The sequence below is a fragment of the Antechinus flavipes genome, chromosome 1, assembly GCF_016432865.1.
Source record: "Antechinus flavipes isolate AdamAnt ecotype Samford, QLD, Australia chromosome 1, AdamAnt_v2, whole genome shotgun sequence".
Classification (NCBI taxonomy): Eukaryota; Metazoa; Chordata; class Mammalia; order Dasyuromorphia; family Dasyuridae; genus Antechinus; species Antechinus flavipes.
This window is the reverse complement of record NC_067398.1, coordinates 266,349,220-266,367,502: the sequence shown is the minus strand read 5'-3', so window position 1 is coordinate 266,367,502 and position 18,283 is coordinate 266,349,220.

Genomic DNA, 18,283 nt, shown 5'->3' with positions numbered 1-18,283 from the left:
TGTGGTCATTAGTGAATACTGATCTCATTAGAGGAAGAGGGATTAGTCTTTTTGGCTTGCCCCCTTAAGATAGAGCCAAGAACAAAAGGTGGAGGAGTGGAATTGGAAGAATCACAAAGCATTAAAGTTAGGCTTGATGAAAGGGAAAATTCTTTTACAATCCATTACCTTGAAAGGTAGTTGTACTCCCCCTTATGGGAAGTTTTCAACTGAAGGCCAGTTTACCAGTCATTGCATATGATGTAAAGTGTATTCTTTCTCGGATATGTGTTGGACATCAAGACTTTTGAGGTCCTTTCTAACTGATATTCTATAATTCTTTTGGAGTTGCATGATTACAAATAAAGCTACATGACATACTGTAAATCTTTAAAGAACCTCATTGCAAGTCTTACATTAACCTAATTGCAAGTCTTTCAATAACTTTTTCATGTTTTCCAATTAGCTTATTGCAAGAAGGGTTTGTATCTTCCATGGCATATAGATAGTGAACTCACCTTGAGGTAAGAAAGGCTTGGGTTCAAATCAGTTCCAATAGAACAGTAATGAATTGAACCAGTTACACCCAGCGAAAGAACTTTGGGAAATGACTATGAGCCACTACATAGAATTTCCAATCCCTCTATTTTTGTCCACCTACATTTTTGGTTTCCTTCACAGGCTAATTGTATGCTATTTCAAAGTCTAATTCTTTTTGTACAGCAAAATAACTATTTGGACGTGTATACATATATTGTATTTAATTTATACTTTAACATATTTTACATGTATTGGTCAACCTGCTATTTGGGGGAGGGGATGGGGGGAAGGAGGAGAAAAATTGGAACAAAAGGTTTGGCAATTGTCAATGCTGAAAAATTACCCATGCATATAACTTGTAAATAAAAAGCTATTAAAAAAAAAACAAAAAACAAAAAAGAATGTCTTGGGTTCAAATTCTGCATCTGACAATTATTTGTGCTGTGGACCTTGCCATTACATAAACTTCCCAGTGGGCCAGGCAATGATAGACTTTTAAGACTGAGGTGAACTTTTAAGTTGAGATGAAGTTGACTATCTGTTCTGATAGGAGTTTCCTTCTCTGAGAATTCCCTAAGTCAATGAAATCAATCTCTATCTCTAAAAGGGTTAACAGGTCAAGTGCCTAATTCTAGGATATGTATGTTTACATAGGTGTTTATCCATCCAATAGAATGTAAGATTCTTGAGAGAAGAATAAGTCTCAGTTTTGTCTTTTTTTCCCCCAAGCACATAGGTCCTTATAACCAGATCATCCTTGATGAGTTGAAAGGAAAAATAAAAATAAATAAATAAATAAAATGTTGCATGATTGGTTCCAGCTCTACTTAAAAGATAACAACAGTTCCCAAACTGAGTAAAATGTAATCCATTTGACTTGTATTTCCTCAAGCAGCTTGATTGCATATGTGTGCTGATTTCCTGCCACCTTATTCCTGACTACTTGATTTTTCATCTGCAGATGTAGTCTGTTCTACATATCTGTCAAATATGGATCAAAGTGGATTTGAGGCCCACTGCTATTTTTTTCTCATATTTTATATCTAACATCCCTCCCCACCTCTTTCCAACTTTAAAACTTGACTGTCTCACCAGTGTTTCTGATAAAGGCCTCATTTCTAAAATACATAAGGAATTTATATTTGTAATTTGTAAGACTACAAGCCATTCTTCCACTGATAGTCAAAAGTTATGAACAGACAATTTTCAGATGAAGAAATTAAAGTCATGTCTAGTCTTATGAAAAAATGCTCTAAATCACTATTGATTGGAGAAATGCAAATTAAGACAACTCTAAGATATTACTTCATACCTCTCAGAATGGATAAAATGACAGGAAAAGATAATGATAAATGTTGGAAGAGATGTGGGAAAACTAGGACACTAATGCATTGTTGGTGGAGCTGTGAACTGATCCAACCATTCTGGAGGGCATATCCAGCAGAGTCTCTATAGGATCTGTATCCCAATGAGATCATAAAAAAGGGAAAAGGACCCTTATGTGCAAAAATGTTTGCAGCAGCCTTTTTTGAAGTGGCAAAGAACTAGAAATTGAGTGGCTGCCCATCAGATGAGGAATGACTGAATAAGTTATGGTATATGAATTGTTCAATAAGAAATGATGAGCAGGTTAATTTCAGAAAAGCCCAGAAAGACTTATATGAACTGATGCTAAGTGAAGTGAGCAGAACCAAGAGAACATTGCACACAGAAACAAGATTATGTGATAATCAACTGTGATGAACTTGGCTCTTTTTAACAATGAAGTGATTCAAGGCAATTCCAATAGAGTTGTGATGGAAAATACCATCTGTATCCAGAAAGAGAACTATGGAGACTGATGTGGATCAAAACACAGTATTTTCTTTTTTTTTTATGTTGTTGTCTGTTTGCTTGTCATTTTTCCTCTTTTTCATGTTTTTTTTTTCACTTTTGACCTGATTTTTCTTGCACAGCATGACAAATATGGAAATATGTTTAACAAGAATTGCTTATGTTTAACCTACATCAAATTGATTGCTGTCTTGGGGAGAAAGGAGTGGGGTAGAGAGGGAAAAAATTTTGGACTACAATTTGCAAAGATGAATGTCAAAAACTCTCTTTGCATATATTTGGAAAAATAAAATTAAAAAAAAAACAGAAAGGAAAAAAAAATAACTATAGATTTTTTTTAAAGTGTTTGTCTCATGCCCTGCCAAATAATTCTCTTTAACTTGTATTTTGAATGAGCACCCATTTCAGGGATGCAAACATAACTGGTACCTTGAGACATCTGGGCCATTGATATTCGTAGGCCATCAGTAAAATTAGTAGTCATCAGTGAGGTAGAAAGTTATTATCAGATAGTGCTGAAAATAAGAAATAGATAACACACCAATCCAAGTAGGAATAGTGTGGCCTTTTTAATAATGGATGTATGAGTAATTTTACCAATCGCTATGTTCACTCTTGCAGAGCATATTTTTTCTCATACATAAGCAAACAGAAGTCTGAAAAGTTTATGAGAAGTGTGCTAGCAGATTAATCTTCAAATGGAAATCTAACCTGTGGAAATCAACTAAATCCTTTCATTTTCTTTTAGACTATACATTCATTTCCATTTTTAACCTGCCTAATCTTGAGCTGTGTACCAGGAACTCAGATTTCAGCTTATAATAGAATGAGGAAAGGAAGGAGAGAGATGAAAGTCACATTTTTATAATTTTTAGTAGTTTCTAGAATAATCACTCCATTTGCTTACCTAGAGAGGATTTTGCTCACATTAAAATATGTTCTTCAGCCTCTCCATTTTTAACCTCATATGTTTGGAAGGAAGTGACAAGTTTCCATTTCTACAACGTTCAACATTTGTCTCACTGTTTGTCCCAAAGTCATCAAGATAGTATAGTAGAGAGAGGGCTATGCCTGGAATCAAGTCTTGAATTCAAATCCAGCCTCAAACACTTACTAGCTATGTGATCTTAAACAAGTCTCTTAAATTCTCTGTCTTCTTAATCTATAAAAAGGGGAGAGTATTTACCTCACAGGGTAATAATCAAGTCAGATGATATCTGTAAAACTTTATAAAGACCTTAATGCACTATATAATTCTAACTTTTATAGAAGAAAGGTGTGGACAGGGATAAGTGAATTTTTTTGACCCAATTTGCCCTTTTAGGATTTTGAAAGTTCTATAGAAGAAAATTAAGACAGCTTGTGCTGTTTTATCAAGGAGAAAAACCCTGTCAAAGACATAATATTTGATGCAGCCCCATAATAATGTGCTATTGTTGGATTGAGAAGAGTCTCTTGACTAATCACTCTATCCTTCCTATGTGTAATTTAATAGTAGGTCACATAGAGCAGTTAATACAATAACAAGGAATGGAAAAGTCACTATCCTTCTTCCACATATGGTCCCATGCAATTAGGAAAACAGACTTTAATTTCTTTAGCTAATAAAATGATGCAAATTGTGTCCCCCTTGACTTTTTGGGGGGAAGCAAGTGAACTCTGAAACTCTCCTCTGACAGACTCACCCTTCAGAGCAGTTAAGTGGCTTCATTCTATAGGAAATCTTGGTGGGGACTAATTGCACCCTCCATTGAGTTGAAGATTACCCCAGGACCACTCCCAGTAGCTCAAACTTAAGTGGTCTCATTCAGTTGGAGATCTGGGCCTGATATTCCTATTGAGTGGCTTGAAACTTCAAGATAAGTACTCTCTTTTCAACTAGAAGTGTAGGCCTGAGGCATTGACAATATTGAGAGATTCTCATTTAATTTTGAATAGAAGCCCTAGCTTCAGACCACTAATAAAAGACAATTCTGAATTACAAATCTCTGTAGAAGTTCAAAGTAGGATTATGCTTTGCCAAGAGACCTCTTTTCTTGGCAAAGCTGCCTACCCAGGACTCCTGCCTGCTGTGAAGACATTCTCTTCTCAGTGTTAACCTTTATTTTCCTGACAGGACCTTTTGCCACTATGAAGTCTGTCTTCCTAGCAAAGGTGGCTTCTCAGTGCCAATAAAAATCTCTTTTCTTGCCACAAACAGATTTCAGATTTGTGAATTCCTTCACATTGAACCTGCGCTAACCAGAAGGGATTCCCTACCCCTGACTGGGAATCCCCAAGAATCTGGACGAGGTTTATTCTATAGCCAGAACAATCCAAATTCCCAAGAAAATTTGGATTATTGGAGCTCAATGCTCGAGCAGAATTTTCTCAGGTATGCCTGAATGGGAAAACCTGCATTCTCTGACAAAAGTCCCCTTAATCGGGGAGTATTTTGTCATCTCTCCATCTCTAGAAATGTCTACAGAAGGACGAGGTACTATAGAATCCAGGAAACTAAGGCTTTTGGCAAAATGGGACAAAATACCTCTGTTTCTAAGAATCCTTCCTTAGGCAGAAACAAATTCAGCTTGAAAGATCACAAAACTAAAAGGCTTAAATTAAAACAACATTCCAGGATGTTGCTTAAATTTGCTGGAAGGAAATCAAATCCCTCCTTCCAGCTCCTCTAGGGACAAGGGTGCCCTTCGCAGCACCCCTATACAGTCCTTATCAGGAGGCTTCTGAACCCCTTCCAGAGCAGGACCTTATGTCTGGCAAGATCTCTTTAACTCTGTCTCTCTCACCTGAACCAGATCCCAAGACTCCCGACCTTTTTTCTCCTCCGCAGGATACTGATTTTAACTTCTGCCCCTTGGGAGAAGCAGCAGAATCTCTTTCAATGGCAAATCTCTCCCAGACTGAACAGAAACTTTGCCATTTCTTTAAGGACTCCACCCAGTCTTGTGAGGGGTCCAACGCCAATGCCCTCCTTGATCTGCTTGGGGAAATGTTAATATTGAACAATCTGCCCCAGATATACCGAGGAAGCTGCAGAAGCCAGTTCTGAGCCCTCATGTTTCTCCCACTCCGCTGTTAGAAAAAGCTGTTGGAGTTCTTAATGATAGGGATCAAGCTGCAGCCAAGGAGAGAGGGCGTAGAATTAAATTAAATCCCTGAACCAGGAAGGTCTGTGCTTTAAACTCCCCAATCCTTGTCCTGAGTTCAAGCAGGAGGAGCACTGGAGGAGGGACTGCCTACGGGGGACAAGCTGTCTCCCCAATGGCCTGACCTCCAGCAGGAGTTTGGGGCTTGGTCAAGCTTCCCCTTGCTCTTGTTCCAACACTGACACCAACAGTGGATCCCGAGCTATCCTCGAATGCAGTCCCTAAATGTAGGACCACTGGATTTCTTTTAGCTATGGAAGGGGCTTCTCCTTTACTCTCCCTCTGGCACTCTGGTCTCGCCTGTCCCTCCCCCCATAGAGTGGGGATTTCAGGGTTACTCAAGAGCTGCCCTGAGACCCCTCCTCTGCCTCACCAGCTTGGTGACCTGTCATTTAAATGCTTGTTTATTATTCCCTCCTACCCTGCTCCCTTATTGGGGTGTGATTTAATGGTGAAATTGGGGACCCAATTTTCTCTTAAACCTTCAGAGAAATTTCTTAAGCATGAACCTTTAGTTAGAGAGTTAAGAGACTTTGAGAAGCTTAACAGCAGTTTTATCTTGATCTGCAGTCCTGACTGGCAGTGCCATGCCCTGGGCGATCTCAGACCTGTCCTCTGTTTCTTAAGGGAACTGGAACTGCTTGGAAGCAGTCTTATCTAGTATGTGGATGATAATTTAATTTGCAGTCCCACCAGAGAGGAGTCCCTAAATGCAGCCATGAAAACCCTAAATTTTCTAGCCTCGAGGAGCTACAGGGTCTCTTTATCCAAAGCCCACATTGCCTGCCAGTCTGGCAAATATTTGGGCCACAATCTTGCCCCTACTTCTCGCTCTCTAACTGAGGAGAGAAAACAGACCATTTTAGGCCTTCCAGACCCTGCCTCACAGAAGCATACTTTCCTGAGCATGGCTGGTTTCTGCAGGATCTGGAGTAAAACCCTGAAGGCCAAACTGACCTCTGCCCCTGTCCTAACCCTACCTAACTTAGAAAAGTCTTTCAGTATGTAGATGAAAGGTGGGTCCAGGCTTTGGGGGTTTTAACTCAGACTTTGGGACCAAACCCACATCCTTTGCTTACTTCTCAAAGAAACAAAACTCAGTTTCCCTAGAATGGTTCTCCTGCCTTAGAGTGGTGGCTGCCATGGCTCTCAATGGCACCCTAGAAGCTAAGCCATTGACTTCTGGGACTTCTGCCCAGAAAGATGAAATCATTGCCCTAATCAGAGCTTTGGAACTGGGAAAGGGGATGATTGTGAGCATGTATACAGACTCCAAATATGCTTTTCATATTTTGCATGCTCATGGGCCTATATGGGAAGAGAGGGGTTGTTTGACAACAAAAAATTCTCCCATTAAATGGGCAGGAGAAATTCTACAGCTATTGCAAGCTGTCCACAAATCCAGGGAGGTTTCAGTCATATTTTGTAAAGGACACCAGAAGGGAGATTCACTTAAGGCCAAGGAGAATAGAGTTGCAAATTCAGCTGCTGCCCATTTACCCTTGACCATGGCACCTTTAATCCCCCAGCTCCCTGATTCTTATACCCCTTCCTATAGTTCCCAGAAAGAAAAAAAAAAACCTCTTGGAGAAGAAAGGGGGTACATCCTTTCTTCTTCTGACTGGTTTCAAATAACCCCAAACCAACTCTTACCTCCCCCTCTCCTGAAGTCTGTTCAGAGAAGGGGCACATACCCAGGGGAAAACTGGCAAATAGACTCTATGCAAAAGCCCCCTTGCAGGGGGTTTCAAACTGCTTCCAGTTTTGTTAACACTTTTACTAATTGGATAGCAGTTTTTCCCTGCAGGACTGAGAAGGCTCTGAAGGCATCAAGGCATTTGCTACAAATAGTCCAGCCGGCAGGGGTCCTCAAACTTTTTAAATAGGGGGCCAGTTCACTGTCCCTCAGACTGTTGGAGGGCCGAATTATAGTAAAAACAAAAACTTTGTTTTGTGGGCCTTTAAATAAAGAAACTTCATAGCCTGGGTGAGGGGGATAAATGTCCTCAGCTGCCGCATCTGGCTTGCTGGCCGTAGTTTGAGGACCCCTGGTCCAGTGTTTACTTCTCAGAACATACTGGAGAAAGAAAGGTGAAATCCTCTGTCCTTCTTTCTCTCACTCTCACTCTTCCACTTAACTTTTCCTCACTCCAGGGATAAGAACTTCTGCTCCTAGCATTTTCTCTCCTATTTTCCTTGAATAGCATTCTATGCCCCTGCCACCAATTAACTCCTTAGCATTCTGTGGCCTCTGCCAGTAGTTAATTCCTTCTCAGCCTTTCATCTAGGAAGCTCTGAAGGCAGTGGGGGCATTCAGCATTGTGGGGTGGCCTATCAGCATCCTTAAAGCAGCCCACAGATGAGACTTGATGCCCCATTCCCAAACATCAGCATCTCAACCCTGGATGACACCCCAATTTTAATCTGCTCCTGAGATTTGTTTCTTCTAGGCCTCAAGCTGCAAATTTTCAACTGCTCTGTCAGCGTGGAGATCATGGGATGACAGACTGGGACACACAACACCCCTTAGAGGCCACTGCTGCTATCTTCCTCTCCTGGCTAGAACCCCCAGTGAACTTAGGGACACCTCTATGACTCTTGTCAGCTTGAACCTATTACAGAAGATGAGTCCTTTGCCTCTTTACTCCAAATGAATTTGGGGGAACTGCTTGATGTGGGGAAATAATGCAAATTATATCCCCCTTGACTTTTGGGGGGAAGCAAGTGAACTCTGAAACTCTCCTCTGACAGAGACCCATCCTTCAGAGAAGTTCAGTGGTTTCATTCTGTAGGAAATCTTGGTGGGGACTAGTTGCACCTTCCATTGAGTTGAAGATTACCCCAGGACCACTCCCAATAGCTCAAACTTAAGTGGTCTCATTCATTTGGAGATCTGGGCCTGATATTCCTATTGAGTGGCTTGAAACTTCAAGATAAGTACTCTCTTTTCAGCTGGAAATCTAGGCCTGGGGCATTCATAATATTGAGGGATTCTCATTTAATTTTGAATAGAAGCCCTAGCCTCAGACCACTAATAAAAGACAATTCTGAACTCCAAATCTCTGCAGAAGTCCGAAGTAAGATTATGCTTTGCCAAGGGACTTCTCTTCTTGGCAAAGCTGCCTACCCAGGACTCCTGCCTGCTGTGAAGACATTCTCTTCTCAGTGTTAACCTTTATTTCCCTGACAGGAACTTTTGCCACTACAAAGTCTGTCTTCCTAGCAAAGCTGGCTTCTCAGTGCCAATAAAAATCCCTTTTCTTGCCACAAACAGATTTCAGGTTTGTGAATTCTTTCACATTGGACCTGCGTCGATCAGAGGGGATTCCCCACCCCAATTCTCTACCACTAGCACCACATCAAGACCATCAAGATAATGTGAAAGAGAGCCTAGCATTTGCTAGATCATAAAACTTTAGGGCCAGAAGGTGCCTTAGACACCATTCAGGCCAATCCTTTCATTCTAAAAATGTGGAAAACAGGCTCAGAAAGGAGGTACTTGCCCAAAGTACAGCCAAGCCCATTAGTAGTGATGCTAAATGACTTGCTAGGTTGACAATCCAAAAAAGCCTTCTCAATGCTCAGCTACTTTTGCGTATTTCAGGAGCTGAAATAAATTTTCTTGCTGACTTACCTGACCCCAGTGCTTTAAAAAGGCAACAATGAAGAATGAGACTTTGATGAGATTTCAGAGTTCTTACAAAGCTCTCACTTTTCTTGGCCTTGGTAATTTTTGTGTGTTTGAAAGGAATCAAGTACATGGCATTTTCAACTTTAAGGTCTGAAAATCTATTGCATCTCTTATAGAGTGCTAGAATTGGAGTCATCAAAATGTTGGTTTAAATCTCTCTTCAGACACTTACTGTAACTGGGAGCAAGTTTAAATATTTTAAATATTTTATATTATCTGAGCTCTTTGAGAAGGACTCTTAACCTGGGTCACCAACATTTAGCACAGTGAATGGCACATGGTAAGTATTTAATAAATGTTTAATAAGTTAATAAATAAAGTCAGTTGGACTGACTGACTTAATCTTTGTCTCAGTTTCCTCATCTAGAAAATGAGAGGATTTCTTATGAGTCCTGAGGTCCTTTCCAACTCTAAATCCATGCTTCTATTGATGAAGGTGGAATCCCAGATCTTGGATATTAGCAAAATAGCAGGGAGTAGCACTATGCATAGAGAGCCTGAATTTTACAGCCTAAGTTACTCCCTGAGGCAGGCAGAGGGAAGCACTGATTATCTTGATCTTTTGATCTTAATTGGGTCTTTTGTTCTTTAAGGGGTTCTTTATTATCTTTATTATACTCTCTCTCCCTCCCTCCTTCCTCCCCCCTCCCCCCCAGTAGGAGGCTTCTGGTAGAATTCTTAGTTGAATTCTTTACATTGACAAAACCTTCATAACTCCATAGTTACTGTATCCAATTGGAAAGCCAAGATATAATGCCAACTCCTGAGCTTCTATTTTTCCTATAAAAGAACCTACTGGTACCTCACAACTTGTTAAAGCCTATTAGAATCCTAACTCCTTTTTAGGGTTAGTCAATTTGCTAAGTGTCACAATAACTAACTCTCTAGATCCTTTTTAGGGTTAACTGTCCTTATGAAGTTAAAGGTACATTAGGATTCTGCCAAGCCTTCATAGTTCTTTCTTCTGGTTAATTGTGAGTTCTATTAGAGAATTTTTCTTTTCTTTGGTTGATTGCTAAAATCTCTTTCCTTTACCAAAGGGGGAAAAAAAATCCTTATGAATTTAGCCCACTCTTAGCAGTGTAATAAAATCTTCGCCCCTTGATTGAAAGAAGGTCCAAGCCTACAAATTCTTTTGAGACATTTCATGACACTAGCCAGTAACCCCAATATATTTTTGAAGTAAAATACCCCTTATCTGTTATATGGTGGCTAACCTTATCATGGTGTATGAGGAAAGTCTGACTGGTTCCCACAGCCCATCACTACGAACATTCTTGAAGAAAAATAAAAAGAAAACAAAGCCCTAAAATCTAAATTTATTCCTCCTATTGCCAGTTGCTTCTTCTCTCTCCTCCCTAAACTGTGATGCACTACAAGGTCTTACTTTATCATGGTAAAGTTCATAAACTGAATAAGGAATATCCCTTCTAAAAAAAACTAAATAGAAGGAATTCTTAATTATGAAGTCCTACATTTGGAAATAATTGACTTTCTTGGAAAGCTAAAGCGTTCAAGTCCAAATGCCACCTTCTCTGGGATCACTACCGCTGTATTATTCACATTAGCCAGAGTTAACTTATTCCACATAAGCTCTGGCATCCCATCCAATTGCAAGTCTGCATACAGTACATTATGCAAATGTAAGCAGCTGACTGTGTAATGATACAGTTCTATCATGTTAGCTTTCAATGCCATCTCTCCCTTTAGATAACTTTGGCCTACGTTTACTTTAAAGGACATTTAAAGACAATATTAAAGCTTTCCTTGCTCAGAATTATCTTTTTCCCTGAAACCATGGGGAATATTTGGTTGGTGAGGCCATCTGCTTCTGAATGGCTGTGTGACATTGGTCAATTCTTTTTCTCTCTCAAAGTCTCAGTGTCCTCATCTACAAAATGAAGGAGCTGGACAAGATGATTTCTAAGGTTCCTTCTAGTTCTGAATTCTGTCATTCCACTCATTGTATGAAATGTTGCCACAGATGCCAAGGCAGTACTTGATTGTTCAGGTAGTTTTTTTGTTTACTTTCTAATACTACCTGACCGCTACCTCCAATCCAAGTTGACATTTTCCCACTGGCAATAATGATCTTTCCCTCTCTCCCTCCCTCTCTCCCTCCTTTCTTTCTTTCTTTCTTCCTTCCTTTCTCTTTCTCTTTTTTTTCTCTATCTCTTTCTCTCTCTCTCTCTCTCTCTCTCTCTCTCTCTCTCTCTCTCTCTCCCCCTCTCTCTATTTCTGTCTCTATCTCTCTCTGTCTCTCTATATCTCTCTCTCATATTCCTAATGCACTGATCACTGCATTCCTAGCTTAGTTCCTCTGATTCTCCAAGCAGCAGGTATATAACCTTGGCTCTAGCTCTATAAAATTCCTCTCATTTGTTCTTTTTCTTTGAGCCCATGGCCTGAATTCCTCTTCCTTTTCCCTCTATTGTTCAGATGGTATACATTTTCCTTTTATTCTTCCTTCCTTCCTCCCTTTCCTTCTTTTCTTCTATTCTTTCTTCCCTCTTCTTTTTCTTTCTTCCTTCTTTCTTCCTTCTAGTCTTTCCTTCCTTCCTTTCTTCCTGTGAGAACTGAATGAAGGTTTAGTTTACATAGAGTTAGTTTTAAAAAATCAGAGAAATGAAACTGAAACCTAAGAAATAAAACTTAGGGGTTAGGCTGCCATGGAATACAGGAAATGAAACTTATAGAGGAACTGCCAATATAGCTCTCATGAGAAACTATGATCAAATAAGGTGAATGCCAAGGGGAGATGGAATTAGGGGTGAAGACATGGGGGAATTAGGCACATCAGATAGAATGTAACCTCTGTAGTACCCAATGAATGAGGGAAGCAGGTGAGGAAATTGTCTTTTGGGACAAAGAATAAAAGGCTATGCTTTTGTGCTTCAAAGATGTGCCTGCTACCTTAGATACCTACTCTTGCAAGAACATAAGATAAAATATTTTCTGGATTCATCAGCAAGTGGAGTTTTTGGTAAGACATTTGTTTCTTATACTTCCCTTTCACTTCTATTCCTTTCTTCTTTTTTCCTATTTCCCTACTTCATTCAAAAAGCTTTTATCTGTAGACACAGTGCCATTCCTTTAAGGAGTTGACATTATGATTAATTGTTCATAGAACTTGCCTCTCACATAGGCAAAATGATCACTTAGTATAGATTTCACCAAGGCAACACTCCATTCTCCTTCCCCCACCCCATCCAACACATATTCAGAAATATATAATAGAAAACTTTTCTTCACATAAGTATGCTAGCCAGTATCTGACTCTTGACCTGTGGGCAGAGGGCCTGGGTTCAAAATTCTGATAATTGTGTGACTTAATCTCTCTGTTCTTCAGTTTCCTTATCTGTAAATTAGAAGGGTGGACTGGCTAATAACACATTTATATAGCATTTGAAGGTATGCAAAACAGTTTCTTCACCTGTGAGAAAGGTATTATAAGTCTTGCTATTCTAATTGGACAGAGTCCAAAGGTTATCCAATGATAGTCTTTTTTTCCCTTTCTCCACACATCTTATTTTTTAACTTAATTTAATTTTTTTCCAATTAAAAAAATCCATTTTCTATTCCTCCTGATGAGGTGAATAAGACCCCAGCAAAAAAAAAAAAAAAGAAAATGTCCTCACCATAGAGATAGACATTAACAGGAGAGGGCCTGAATTACTGTACATAACAGAAAGAGCAATCTATTCCCTAAGGCAAGCAGGGAGGAGGATTGACAGGATTATCTTTTCCTTATATGGGCCCTTTTGTTGTCCTTAAGTGGACCTTTGTTACAGTAGGCTTTGTGGAAATCCATATTCAATTCTTAGGATTGACAAAATTATCATGACTCCATTGTATCCAATCAGAAGGCCAAGTTTTATTTTTCTCCTATAAAAGAACTTACTGGTACCCCACTACTTCACTAACTCTTAGGAATTTAGCCCACTTATTAAGCATCATAATGGCTAGTTCATTAGAAACTTAGCCCTATGACTACTTACCATCTAGGGGAGAGGGTAGAGGGAAGGAGGGGAAAAGTTGAAACAGAAGTTTTTGTAAAGGTCAGTGTTGAAAAATTACCCATGCATATGTTTTGTATATAAAAAGCTATAATAAAAAAAGTAAAAAAATAAATAAATAATGACAACACAATAGGATTAAAGACTGTCACTTTGATTTCATTTCTATAAGGAATTCCATGATGTGACAATTCTTTCTACCAACTCAAGATGACACATTTTAAAAATTTATTATATTAGAGGTTTTCCTAAAGTCCTGAGAAGTTATCATTTATTTAATGTTTAATTCTGTGCCAGGCACTGTGCTAAGCTCTTTACTTTATCTCAACCATCCTGGAAGATAGGTGCTATCATTATCTTTATTTTATAGTTGAGGAAACTGAGGCATACAGAGATTAAAGTGACTTGCCCAGAATCACACCACTAGTAAATGTCTGAAGTTGGACTTGAATTCAGATCTTCTTGACTGCAGACTCAGAGTTCTATCCACTGTGCTATGTAGCTGCAAAAGAGATTTCAGTGAAGAGCTATTGCATCTGAAATATCAAACAAATGACAAGAGAAATATAATAACTTAAGTCAGAGAATCTGGATTCAGTTCTCAGCAATCACAAATTGTGAGGCTGTGGACAAGTCAATTCATCATAGCCTCTTTATATGGTGCACCTAGGTAACACAGTAAAAACAGTGTCTGGACAGTATCAGGAAAGGCTGAGTTCAAATATAGCCTCATACTTCCCAATTGTGTGATACAGATAAGTCGGGTAAGCTAATTTCCCAGCTATAAAATGGGAATAATAATAGGACCTATCTCCCAAGGTTATGAGAATCAATTAAGATAATTATAAAGTGCTTGACTCAGTGCATAGCACATAATATATACTATATAAATGTTAGCTATTATAGTATTATCATCTGTAAAAGGAAGAAGGAAGGAAGGAAGGAAAGAAGGAAGGAAGGAAGGAAGGAAGGAAGGAAGTAAGGAAGGAAGGAAGGAAGGAAGGAAGGAAGGAAAGAAGGAAGGAAAAGAAGGAAGGAAAGGAAGGAAGGAAAGTAAAGAAAGAAAAAAAAACTCTGAAACTACCAAATGACTTCTCTAGTTCTCTCCTTGATGCCATCTTGAATGAACTGCTAGAGTCAAAGGCGCACTGTAATGGCTTTTAAAAACTTCATTTTCACTTCCCATTCAGTACTAGAGCAATAAAATTAATGGGTTGAGCATTTTCCTCCTAATAAACACTGAGGATATAAATGTCTCAGTCATTTGACTTTGTAAGGAGGGGAAGCTCTCAGATTGTGGTAGTGTTACTGCTTTTCTCCAATTTTGGCTAACATTGTCATTTAAATTGCATCTCACATGTTACTAGACACACATAAAAAGATGGTTCAAAGGATTAGTTTGCTTTTCTGTACATCACTGTTTTGCTGTCTAAAATCATTTCTGACTTTCTAAAAATGAATTTGCAAAAGGGATGATTTCAATGAAGAGCCACTGCATTTGAAATATCAAACAAATGACAAGAGAAATATAGTAACTTAAGTCAGAGGATCTGGATTCAATTCTCAACTATCACCTAGCTGTAAGGCTGTGGACAAGTCACTTCATAGCTCCCTTACATGGTGTAACTCAGTGATACAGTGGAAACTGTCTGGACAGTATCAGGAGAGGCTGAGTTCAAATATAGCCTCATACTTCCCAACTGTGTGATACCAGACAAGTAGTATAAGTTCTGTTTGCCTCTAATTACTCAACTATAAAATGGGAACGATAATAGCCCCTGTGTCCCACGGTTATTGTGAGAATCAATTAAGATAATAATTATAAAGTGGTTGGCCCAGTGCCTAGCACATAATATATGCTATATAAACGTTAGTTATTATTATATTATTATTATCTGTAAAATGAAGGAGTTGAACAAAATGGTTGTGAAGGGATTTTCCAGCTTTAAATCTATAATCCAAGAAGTTTAGATTGTGCAGAAGGGAGCCATTCCAAGTGTGAAAATACAAAGTATCTGTTTTTATTCTTTTTATTTAAAACGTCCATTTTTTTAATCATTTTGGTGATTATCAACATCTTTCAAAGAAACTTAGTTTGACTTGTCATTGGTTCCTGTAAAAAAGTGTGGACTGGAAGGCGACTAAAAGGAGATTGATAAAACTTAATTTATCCCATTCCTAAATCCTTCATTATTCTTCAGCTTCAAATTCTAGAATCTGGGTAAATTCCACTGGAGGAATGATTAGGATAAATGTTTCTTGAGGCCAAAATCCACCCTGAAAGTGTCACAAGCTCACCCTCAAAATACTCTGGAGATATCAGATGTCACTAATACTCCTTATCCCAGGAAATCTACATAATGTACAGGTGAGGGGCAGGTAAGCTGTCTTCCTTGGCTGAGTTTAGGCACAACAATGTGGGTAGGAGGTAAAAGAGATAGAAACCCCCAAGATATCTTAGACTGGCATGCATCACGACTGCCAGTGATTCTGTTGCTGATCTAAGGCAATTTGTGGGATGTGATCTCTCAGATAAGGCAACAAAAAGGCAGCCTGCCCTAGTTAGGTGAAGTTTTACCAACACTAGCATGGTGGGAAGACACAGAAGTCCCAAGACACCTGGAGACTGAGACTATTGCATTTTCCCAGATCCCACCTGGAATGAGTATCTAAGCAAGGAGGCCATAAGCACCCAATTTGGATGAAGAACCCCAGAAGAGAGTCATAATGTACTTTGGAAGTGGCAGCTAATATACTTCCTTAATAACTCTGGTAGTTTGAGAAATGAGAAACCAGGAAAACTTCATCCTCCCAGAAATCATAATACAGTCATCAATAATCCCATGCTACTCATCATTACTACACTATTCTGTGAAAAGGAGGTGTCTCCATCCACGATAGCACCTTGGGACAACGGCCTCTAAGTAACTATATAGTTACCTTAAAAGGGGGGGAGGGGGAGATAACTATAATGAAAACTGTTACCAAGAGAATTAAAAAAAAAAAAGAAAGAAAAATTTTTTACAGTTTTTAGAAATTAAATCTTAATAATTCTGTCTTCATGCTGGCCATTTGAAAACCAGGAAATAAAAATATTATCATTCTAACCAAAATAATAAAGAATAAAGTTCTAGAAGGATTTTTCTATTTAAAAAGTAAGAATAAATTTTGTTTTTATAAAAATGAGGGAGGGAAGTAGTAAAAATATATGAACAAAGACAAATCTGATCTAGCTATTTTAACTTTCTTGGGGAATAGAAAATGGTATCATTCCTTCTATTTTTCTCTAGCTTAAAACCCATTTATCAGTTCCCAGACAATATGGATGATTGGCAGTATCACTGCCAAACGGACCAGGAGGCCTAAAGAGGTTAGAAAATATTTAAGCCTTTAAGCCCTTTCAGATCTTCCACTGAAGGTGTCCTGTTCTTCTTTTCTAATTCATGAGAGAATAAATCTATGATAAGCAAAGGAAATTAGATTCAGTGACATTCTGCTAATTGAGTCATCCCCCTTTGCTTGGTTTGGCTGAGTTGTTAATTACCAGCTAATCTCATCAATATGGCAGATGACTGGCAGCCAGCAGTTCGATCTATTACTGACACTAGTGAAATACAGATAGCAGTTTACAGTTTTTTGTTTGACCTCAGTTACGTGATCTCTTCAATTTCATGGATTGGAGTCAACTCTGCTGGTAATCAAACAACTCACCTGAAATTACCTGGACTGCAAAGCTACTACTCAGCAACAAAGTCAAGCAGAGTAAAAAAGATTAGTATCCAAGTAGCATGTAGGATAAGCAGAAGAAAATGGTAATTTTCCAAATGCTAAGCCAAAAAGAAAAAAACGTGTCAAAATTACAAATTGTACATTATTAAGGCTTCTTGGTATTCTCTCTCTACCAATATTGATTACATTTATTTCAGCAAAGAGAAAGGATTGAAAAAGCAATAAAGGAATTTTTTTTAAAAAAATAAATCCTGGAATATTTGGGGGCCATAAGAAAAGACAAAAGAGATTCAGAGAGTGCTGGGAAGCCTTACATGAATTGAAACAGAATGGGAAGAGTTTTATCAAGAGATAGTTTATATAGTGATTACAACCTGGTAAAGGAAACTATTCTGAAATACCTAAAAACTCTGATTAAATATAACTCAAGGACGGATGATAAAGGATGCTTTCCACCTCTAAGTAGAGGTGGTAGACTACAGCTGCAAAATAAGGCTTATATTTTTTGACAATATGTAAATTTGTTTCCACTTGTTTCCACTAAACTATTATATGGAAGTTGGGGAGGTAATGGGAAAGAATTAGCAGGGAAGAGTGGAACTAGTGATAGTGTAAACAAAAAAATCACTTGAAAATGAAAAGAGGAAGTCAGAAGGCAATTCAGAAGGCAACTTTAAAAGAACAAAATCTTTATTAAATTTTTACTGTATGCAAATTATATAAGCTGCACATAAGATTCACAATTTATGCACAATATTTTTTCTGCTGCTTATATTTGGAAATACTTCATTTGGAGCATTTGTCAGATTCAAAATAATTTTTAAAATCAATTATAAAAAATAAAATACTATTTACTTTAACAACTCAAGCTAAGTGGTCTGGATTCCTGTTAAATGGTACTGTACAGAATGCCTTAATAATTTGGTAAGTTCTTCAAAATGAATGGCTGATATACTGACAACAAATGAGGGAAAGTCTTACATGGTCAATCAAAATCAAAGTCCTCTTTGGAAATTTCACATTTTTCCACTTTAAAAAATAAAATAAAATCACTTCTATAGCCACTGTTTAATCTTTTAAAGGTTCTAAATGATAGTGGTAAATTAGATGGCTAGAGCAACAGCTAGATTTTGTTTTCAGTCATCTACACCACCTTGAATTACATATGATTGCAGTCTATTGTATAGCATCAGATTGCCAATGGAAATGGTTTTCAATATATATCACATAAGATGACATCTTATGCTTCCGATGTTCTCCTTTCACCTAGCACAGTGTTCTAGGCGCCTGCTGACTTTTTGGGTCAGAGGATCACTGACTATTTGATTTGTATTAAAGAAATTCTTAGT